The following is a 10,328-nucleotide window of genomic DNA, read 5'->3' as shown; positions in this document are numbered from 1 at the left end:
CAGAACTTACATGGTAGAAGTTGTGCTTTTATTATCTAATGGTATATCTAATGGCAAAAGACATTTGGATTCCAATAAGATTTCTAGATAAATTTGTGGATTTTTAAAATTAACCACAATAGTATCTTTATATATTTGAAATATAGCATTACACCTATGTACAAAGCACTGTATTTACTCAGTCTACAGAAAATTCTTGACATGATATGGATTTGTGAGCCTCTCACAGTCACCCCACACTAGAGGTCCACACATGTGAAAAGAAAATCTTTGGGGTGCTCGCTTCGGCAGCACATATACTAAAATTGGAACGATACAGAGAAGATTAGCATGGCCCCTGCGCAAGGATGATATGCAAATTCGTGAAGCGTTCCATATTTTTAAAGTGAAATAAGTCAGAGGGAGAAGGTCAAATACCATATGATTTCCTTCATTAAGTAGTAGATAATAACAACAATAAACAAACACATAGGGACAGAGATTGGATTGGTGGTTACCAGAGGGGAAGGGGGGAGGGAGGAGGGTGAAAGGGATAATTCGGTACATGTGTGTGGTGATGGGTTGTAATTAGTATTTGGGTGGTGAACATGATGTAATCTATGCAGAAACAGAAGTACAATGATGTACACCTGAAATTTTTACAATGTTATAAACCAATGTTACTGCAATAAACAAAAAATTAAAAAAAAAAAAAAAGAAAATCTTTGGGTTATAGCTTCATATTTTCAGCAATAAAGCCTGGCATATAGTCAGATTTGCTCTGTGGAGAGGGCAGTAAACATTCTTTTCTCTCATGAACGCTTATTGAATATCCACTGCTGTCAAACACAATGCTGGATACCACATGCTTCACTAAGTGAATCATTCATGTTTTCTGCCCTGAAGGAGCTCGAGGTCTAGAAAAGGAGATACACGAGCTATAGGCCCCCCCACCCCCGCCAACGCCTTATTAAGTCAAGCTCCCTGGGCCTGACTCCTTTGAGGATTAATCTTTTCCCAGAAAATTCTTCAGTCTCTTGTGTAAATAGGCTTCTTGTGGCCCATAAATAGTTTAAGGTGAAGCTGGATCCCTGACGTACATACAGATAAACACAGGCCGTTGTGGAAAGCATTACATGAGTGGTTGGAACCACTACGTGACCTACAGAAATTCAGCAGAAGATGTCACTTCCTGTTTCTGGGATCAGGAAGGGTTCATGGAGAAGGTGACGTGCAGCTCTGCCAGAGCTAGGCAAGACAGAAGCAATCCAGGTGAAAGAAAAACCGTAAGTCAAAGTCCCAGGGCTGGAAGGTACAAGGAAGGCATGCCTGGAGAAGACGAGAACCAATGGCTCTTCGTGACCAGCTGTGGAATCTGAGCTCTAATCAAACGGCAGTGGGAAGTGAGTGGGAAAATGGTGCCCTCAAAGCAGTGCTGAGGGAGATTGTGTTCAGCCCACACCACAGAGTCTGGCAGAGTGTGGCTGTTTCACAAATATCCGTGATCTGAGTGACTTGAGTAGAAAGCACGAAGCTAGAACAGTTGAGGCCAATGAAATGGTCAGTGGGGTTGTGAGATACCAAGGGCCAGAACACATCATGGCGACGGTAACAAGAGGTAGACACCTGTGAGACAACCCAGGGAGAAGAATTACCTGGGGAAGGTGGGGGTGAGAAATTGAGTCCATCTTATAGGTTCTGTGCCTCTTTCCCTTTATATTCTTGACACCCTGGTTTCCTGTAGACTTCCCCACAAATCTCAATGACTGGAGGAGTGTTCTCAGCAGTTTCACTTCTAATTGTCATTGAATTCTTACACCTACATGTGTTTCCCACGCAGAAATTTCCCTGGAGATCATGGGATTTTATCTCACTTTTGGTTCACTTCTCTGACGTGACCTTTCCTGAGAGTCCTGCACAGCACATGACTGCCAGCTATCAGCTGCCAACTGACAGAGGTTCCACAGCCTGGAATTGCTGTCTACCCCTTGGCCCTCCACCCTGAATCCTATTCATCCCTCAAGGCTGATACAAATGTCCCCTCCCTTCCCATACTCTCCCTGCCACCTACCCCACCCCTGTCAGAATTAACCTGCCCTCTTCAGGACTCTCCGAGTCCTCTGGGACCACCTCCCTCAGCTTTCCTTTCCCTCTCTAGACTGCCTCTCTAGGCACTTGAGGGCTGGGCAGATTCTTACTTATTGCTGTGGTCCCAGCACCTCCCATGGTGCCACATGCCTGGCAATTAGTTGGTAATTGTTAAATCTTTGTTAAACTTAGCTGCTAACCATTTCAACATGGGTCAGATTAACATTTGGGATTTTAGAGACTTCTAGTTCTGCTTTCCAGTTTTCTGTTGCTTCTTCCCCCTCTTCAAGCCAGAACACTTTCTCTTTGACTCTCCGTGAGGAAGGAGATCCTTTCTGTCTGGTTTCTACAGGCCCTTCCGAGGAGCTCAGGCCTGATACCCCCCATCTCCTGCCCATGGACAGCTTGGCCTTCTCGCCTGCTCCTCCCTGAAGTGTCTGAGAGGAAAACATTGGCTACTCCTTCTCCTTTCTCCAATTTCTTCCCTGAATTCTGTTTCTTGTAACCTGATTCCTCATTATTCACCACTTGTCTTCTATTTCTCTTCTTTTCCCCCTTTCATAGCTCTTAAATTATTTTAACATCTGTCATTTCTTCATCACAAACATAAACATATTTTTTTAAACCCTCACATCTACCCTGTGTTACTTTATCTAATCTAGTAAACCCTACTTTAATGCAACTAAATATATATGTGTTTGAGAAGGCCTTCATTTTTTGTGTGTGTGGGCATGTGAGTCCAGCTCCTGGCCTGGTATCCTCAGGCCCAGCTAGAGAAGCACCCCTGCTGGGGGTCCAGACATCAGGACTGCCACTAGGGTGGCTGAGCCCTGGAGCCCTAGGATGCCATGAACAGTCATGGAAATCCTCCCCTTTCCCTCAGTGGTCAGAGTTCTTTATCCCCACCATTGCTTCCACTATGTCTGATACATACTTCTGTGTTTGCAGTGATCCCACTGTAATTATTTGTTTAGAGCAGTGGTTCTCAACCCTGGCTGCATATTAAAATAAACTGGGAAGTTTTTAAAAAATACCAATGCCATAGACAAGACAGCAATGAGAGTTGATAATTGTTGAAGCTAGGTGATAGGTACATGGAAATTCATTATTCTATCTTTCTAATTTTGTATATGTTTGAAATATTCCATAATAAAAAAGTGAAAAAGTATATATAAAACTAGGCCCATAGCAAACCAGTTAAAACTGAATTTCTGAGGGCCCTGGGCTTAGAATCTGTAGTTGTAAAAGCTTCCCAGGGATTCTGAGGATTTGAGATGGGGCCATGGGGACATGAAGAGGAATGAGTCTTTACTGTATAGTAGCTACCTCTGGCCTGTGAGCTTTTGATGAAATGTCAGACGACTGCCTCTAGAGTATTTATTCCTAGCTTGGAAAATTGATCAAACATTCCTAGAATGGCAACTAAAGATAACTCATTTATCCCACTGTCTATGCTGAAGTATTTTAAAGTGAATTATAGACCACCAACACTGGCACATGATGGCTCTTTTTATTATTATCCTAGTAATGTGTAAGCTTCTGAAGAGAATAGTCCTTCTTGCCTTATTTGTATTTGCATTCTCAGTACCTAGCACATGGCCAGACAACTTGCCATTAGCAGCAAATGTTTGTTAAATTGTTTTTACAAAAAGGAGATGGGGATGACGTAAGTAGACATTGGGTTAGGATGCTCTATCAACATAGTGTAAGGTTAAGAATACAAAGATCTGGAGCTAGAACCACAGGGTTCGAATTTCAACTCTGCCACATAGCTTTGTGTCATTCGTTATCTAGTGACTTAAGTGCTCTACACCTCAGCTTGCTCATATGTAAAATGGCAATAAAAAAAGATCCTATTGGGCCGGCCCCGTGGCTTAGCAGTTAGGTGTGCGCACTCTGTTGCTGGCGGCCCGGGTTCGGATCTGGGTGCACACCAACGCGCTGCTTCTCTGGCCATGCTGAGACCGCGTCCCACATGCAGCAACTAGAAGGATGTGCAGCTATGACATACAACTATCTACTGGGGCTTTGGGGAGAAAAAATAAATAAAAAAAATCTTTAAAAAAAAAAGATCCTATCTCCTGTGCTTGTTGTGAGAATTCAATATGTACTATATCCATAGTATACATACAATATATATACTAAAGCACTTAAAACCATTCCTGGCACATAGTAAGCATTCGATATGTTGGAGTTATTATTAAGAGGATTGCCATCAGAATAGTGCCTGGTACATAGAAGGCTTACAGTAAGGTTTGCTGAATGAACGAACATTCTGGTTTTGTGATCACTTGTCTCCAGTTTTACACATTTCCCTGTACTCTCCAGATAAGACATATAGCAGAGAGCAGCTTCTGAATTGAACATTGAGTTGAGAGTCAAAGGGGGTGATCTTGAGGTTAGGGCAGGTTGAGTTTCAAGTCCATGCCAGGAAGGCTGAGTGGACACTGTGAGAGGGCTGGTGACTGTAAGAAAGAAGGGGCATTTTTATTTGAATCCATCCAACCCTAGTGCTGTGAAGAGGGACGTCCACATATTGGGCTGCCCTTCCCAGGTTATTTACCTAGATCTCTTTCCACCTCTTCACCTTCCAGCTCTGTCTAAAATAAGATCCTCTCTACTGACTTAGGCCTGGATAGATGTTAGAGACCCAGAGCTTCAAGGCAGAAACAGGAATTTACTTCCAGATAAACACTATCCCTTGTTCATCTTCAAAAAGTTATGAAAGCTCACATTCACATGTAATGAAGAGTCACATAGAGTTATTAAAATCCAGTACAAGTGCCATCCAGACAATATAAATGGGAGAGCAGCTGTGCTCTTCCCTAGGGGCTGTTTGGCTTCAGGCAACTCCCTTGATCTTCCTGGGCCCTGGTTTCCTCCTCTGACATTCTGTGGCTTGATGACTAATACACAAGGGCTGTTTAAAGAACACAATCATAATTATTATAGTAGATCAACCCAGCAGGGGCTAAGAATTTCTTGTGGGAAAGAGTAAGAGAGAAATCAGAGAAGAAAGATAAAGATATAGCCCCAGAAGTTCCTGAATTCTAGGTTAAGAAGTTAAGGAAGCTCTTATTCTAAGGACATCAGGATAACCCAGTGAAAATTTTGGAGAAGGAGAATGATAAGTTTAAAGAGTTTGTAGAAGGAATTATCCGGCATAGGTAAACAGAATGGCCTAGAGGGGAAAGAGCCTGGCAGAAAAGAGACAGTTCAGAGGTTGGTGCCAAATCCAGGGTCTTACCACATGTCTGAGGGCATAGACAGGAAGGCACAGATGTCACACACATTTTGAAGAAATTAAGAGACATAGTGTCTGAGTGTAAATCAGGTATTGAGAGGAAGGAGGGAGATGACCCTTTTTTCTGAGCACCATGATATTCTGAGTCAAAAATGATTCAGGCTTCAAGCCCGGATGTTGAATGATGGCGGTGGCTATTACCATAAGCAGAGGAGGAACAATTTGGGGGAGATATTGGTATGATTTTGGATGGAATGAATTTGGGCTGTTGTCAGGACACTGAATGGCCACATAGAGCAAGCAGTTATGGCTTCATAAATGTGAGGGTGAATAGTGAGGATCAGGAGGATGTCAGGGCCGTCACGGGGGCATGGAAGGACTCAGGCACAGGGATAATCACATAACCTTCAAGTTCTCCTCTAAGAGGAAGAAGCCAACCTCCTCTGGGGTAGAGGCAGGGCTGTGATGTTCATCCTAGGGCCTGGGTCTACCGAAGAGTGAGGTCAGAGGTGTGTTTAAGGCTGGGGGAAGCAGTGTATGTCACTTTCAGAATGTCACTTAGGACCACTCAACAAGGAGATCAATGGCCAGGAGAGAATTCAACAGTTTGGGAGGATTTATGTTTCAATACAATTTTCTTTATATACAACCAGAGCTTCCTCCTGTAGAGATTTTTAAAGGTTAAAATGTAACACTGGCAGGTGAAATTTTAAAACATGACGAATAGGGCCAGCCCCGTGGCTTAGCGGTTAAGTGCACGCGCTCCGCTGCTGGCGGCCCAGGTTCAGATCCCAGGCGCACACCTCTCCGGCCATGCTGAGGCTGTGTCCCACATAGAGCAACTAGAAGGATATGCAGCTATGACATACAACTATCTACTGGGGCTTTGGGGGAAAAAAATAAATAAATAAAAATTATATAAAAAAAAAAACATGACGAATAAATAAAGGCCACACCTAAAACTTATGAAAAGACACCAACTCCTCCTCTAGAGCTAAGCCTCTCTGTGCCTGATCTTCTCTCCTTGCCTTTGTCTACATCATTAGAACACTGTCTTTAATTCAATTCGAGGAGCTTCTATTGCATGCTTACAATGTGGGGGACACAGAGAGTGAGAAAATACAGTCCCTGCCTTTAAGGACCTTACAATCTCATCGTAGAAGCCTGATGTACATGCAATAAGCTATTACCTGCCAGTGCAAGCAGCATAGAGACTGACTGAAATGACTTACGGCTGGCCAGGCTGCCTAGAGGAGATAGAACTGGAAGTGGACCCTGAATGCCTGGTAGAATCTAAAAGGGAGAGGTGGGGGCAGCAGGCGCAAAGGTATGGAGGTGACATTGTTCACATATGTTTTAGGGGATACTGGCTTCAGCACACTGGGAGAAATGGCAGATAATTTTACTTAGGTTGAGTGGGGCCAGACTGAGGAGATCTCTATTTAGAGAAGACATGTTTTCTTAAGACATCTAAGTGCTAGAAACCAATCTGAGCAGGTTAATTAACCTGTATAACACGGTGGTGAGAGCCCAGTTGCTTCATTTCCCTGTGCCTCAGTTTTCTCATATGTAAAATGAGGTAATATGTGGAACTGTTGGGAGGATTACATAAAATAATTTATATAAAGGGATTAGAACACTACCCAGGGCAAGCTAAATGCTCAGGAAGTTTTAGCTTTTCACTTTCTCTTTCACAACTATGTAAATTGGCTGAAGTTTTTTAGATGAGTTGATTTTATAATCATAAAAAACAAGAAGGCTTACTTTAAAATGTTCATCATAACTCACCCCTAGGGTGTTTCATTGCTCTGAAGACTACCGTGTCTGAATGAATGTCCATTTTAAAAAGGTAGTAAAATCTCAGGCCCCTATACTTCTGAAGGAAAGCGTGTCATTCCAGCTTCGAAGATGGGTAACTTGTTGGCCAACTTGGAACCAGCTGAACCCCATATGGTAACTCCAGAAAATAAATTTAGTGACTTGGGTTACTTATCTTAGGGAGACAAAAACTTGAATAAATAATTGCAAGGAAACAATTTCTTTCAACCATTGTCAGAGTGTATGCGAACTGGTATGACATTTTTGGAAAATAATCCAGCATTATTTACCTTTTCACATATCTGTTTCACCTAACAATTCTCACCAAAGAAATCTCTCATATAGAAATGAAGGCACCAGTGTGAGAATAGATGTATAAACATATTTATTGCAGCATTATTTGTAGTTGAAAATAACTGGAAACAACCTTAATATCTACCACAAAGAAAATGGTTGGCTAAATTATAGCATATCCATACTGTGGAATATTATACATCCAGTAAATAAATTAGATCTATGTATAGTACCAGGAGGGATATTCATGATATATTGTTAAGTGACAAAGGAAAATTGCAGAGTGATATGTGTGCTATGATTTCACATTGTTAGGAAACCCAAAAAACAAAAAACAACTTTGTGCATATATATTTGTATTAACATGGAGAAATGTATAGAAGGACATACACCAAGCTATTAACATTGATTACCTCAGGGCCATAGTAATTGTGGGTCTACAGTTTGATTTGTTAAAATGAACATGTATTGCTTTTGTAATTTAAAAAACATATAAAGTAGGTGGGGTGGATTTTTTGGGGAAATTAATATGAAGACCAAGATTGAAAAGAGATCATCCAGCTGCTTTAAATGAACCCTGGTACCCAGACCCTGAACTACAATCTTGCTTTAGAAAGACCTTGGGGGTGACTGGGGTCTTTGTTCAGTAATCACTAAATAATCCCAAGGAGAAGAGAGTTAGAAGATGTGCGTTGGTACATTTGCTCCAGTAAGCAAAAAGAGGGAAAGCAGATATTCCTGAAAGTAGAGATCAGGAAGTTGGATGTTGAGTCCCAGCAAAGTCCAGCAACAAATCACTAAAAATGTGGCTTGTCTATATTTAGGAAATGGAGTAGCAATTACTAGGAATTTGCATGGGTTCCTGGAAATTAAACCATGCCAGAGCTTAATTAGTCCTATTCTCTCTCTCTTTCTCTCTGTCTCTCTACCTCTCTCTCTCTCGCAAATCAGGGGGTCATTGTAGATATAAAGTATTAAAACTTTTCTTATAATGTATAAATAGTCAAGATGAACATGAGTTAGAAATATATGTGAAGGTTCAGACCCAGAGTACTGATTAATCTTAAGAAAGCTTCTAGAAGTAGGGGCCCTATCCTCGACCTTCTCCTTTCAAGTTCTTGGATATAGATATAAAAAAGGAGTCTATAAAAAATGTCATATATATATTATATATATAATAAATATATAAATTTTATATATATAAAAATGACATAAAGCTTGGAGGGAGAGCTAAATATTTTTAAAGATTAAAATCAGGATACAAAAAATTCCTGACAGATTGGAGAGACAACAATAATATGTAATGGAATTGGGTTACATGGAAATTTCATTCATGTTCACAAAATCAATCCACAAGAAAGAAGGTAAGTTGGATCAATAAGAATACAGATTTTTAAAAGTTGAAGAATTATAGTTAACCCTAAAGCGATTCTTGAGCTGAATTAATGGGGGATCATAATGAAGAACAAGTGATATTGTACCCCTGGTGTACGCTGCGGGAGGAAGGCCTGGAGTACCAAGCTCAGTCCTGGGACTGCAGGACAAACAACGTATCCAGAGTAGAGTGACCAGAGAGAGGAGGGGTCTGGAAATCCTGTCTGTAGTGCCACTTGAGCACAGGGGCTGAGTCTTTTTCATTATGTTTTTATTCCCTGTAACACTTAGCACAGCATCTTGCACTTGGTGGTGAATCTGACTGTTGGATTGACTTACTTCGGTAATAGTCACTGCTCATGAAAAGATCTCAGCAGAGGTTGCGAGTGACGTGGGTGTGGAGGGGAGACCCACGCTTTGCCTTGCCCTGCCATTGAGCAAGTTTCCTTGTTACCTCTCCCTTTTTCCTAAGCCCACACACATCCCACCTACTTAAAGCCAGGTTTCCCAAAGTGTGGGCCGTGGAGCCCTGGGCGAGATGGTTTAAGGTAGCACTTACTTACAGCCAGCATCAAAGAGCATTAAATCTCATGGTGAGAAAGCTATTCATATTTTAATTTTTTTCCAATCCACTGAGTGCATACAGAAGAAAGTCTCTGGTGTTGATAAGCTTTTGACATCTCTCTCACACCTGCTCATTTTCCCTTTTTAATAAGGAAAAGATAGGTCTGGGGCATAAAGCCTTCAACAAGCCACATTATCTAGTTAGAATTTTAAACATTATGTTCTCACTGTATTTATTTTTAGGATTAATTTAGAATAAAGGAAACTGGTTTTCCATTTAAGATAATGATCTAAAGTCTCCGATGGAGCAAAATAAAATGTGAGAGAGTCTAATGGGGCTTTAAAATAAGAAGATATTAGCAAAAAGCCACAGGGCTGTGGCCAAAAGCCAAACCGAGAGGATGAGGACAGGAAAAGCAGGTCGGATCAGGCTAAGACCCGGCAGCATCAGCAACACAGCGCGGGATTTTCATCACAGAGGCATGAGATAATTTACACACACACAGAAGAAAGGCAACAAGCAGCAAGGAAAAGTAGGAAGAACCATGTGCTAAGCAATGCCTCCCAGGACGGCAACCGCGTCACAACAACGTGAAGCCAAAGGCACAGGAAATACAGCCTAATATAGCTCAGGGTAAGACTGTCTCTACGGGAGGTTCTTGCCAGGAACCTGGGTGGAGTCAAGGGAGGGAGTAAAGGAAAGAGGGGGCTTGGGTTTTGGAAAAAATAAAAATAAAAAAGAACTCTAAGCCTGCGTATTGCGGAAGGTTCTTCAGACATGTTATTCACCTACTGAGTGCGGTGGCCAGAGCAGAAAATATAGCATGGATGTGAGTATTCACGTTGCATCACTTGTCCTGTGGCTGCATTTCCACAGCCTGGACAAAGGCCGAAGCCTTCTCTCTGATGACCTGGGTGACTTGGCCCAGACAGAGCAATTGCAGCCTGCTGTTTACATCGTTCGCCC

At 41.8% G+C, this 10,328-nt stretch overlaps 1 non-coding gene across 1 annotated transcript; it reads left to right on the top strand.

The window, feature by feature from the left end:
- The first annotated feature begins 275 nt into the window (after window positions 1-275).
- LOC131415092 (U6 spliceosomal RNA) lies at window positions 276-382 on the top strand. The gene has a single exon (XR_009222325.1). It is a non-coding gene; the product is annotated as a U6 spliceosomal RNA (small nuclear RNA).
- Window positions 383-10,328: the final 9,946 nt, after the last annotated feature.

Source organism: Diceros bicornis, chromosome 15 (assembly GCF_020826845.1).
Source record: "Diceros bicornis minor isolate mBicDic1 chromosome 15, mDicBic1.mat.cur, whole genome shotgun sequence".
NCBI lineage: Eukaryota > Metazoa > Chordata > Mammalia > Perissodactyla > Rhinocerotidae > Diceros > Diceros bicornis.
Note: the sequence above shows the minus strand (reverse complement) of the source record. Positions and strands in the feature narration are given on the sequence as shown.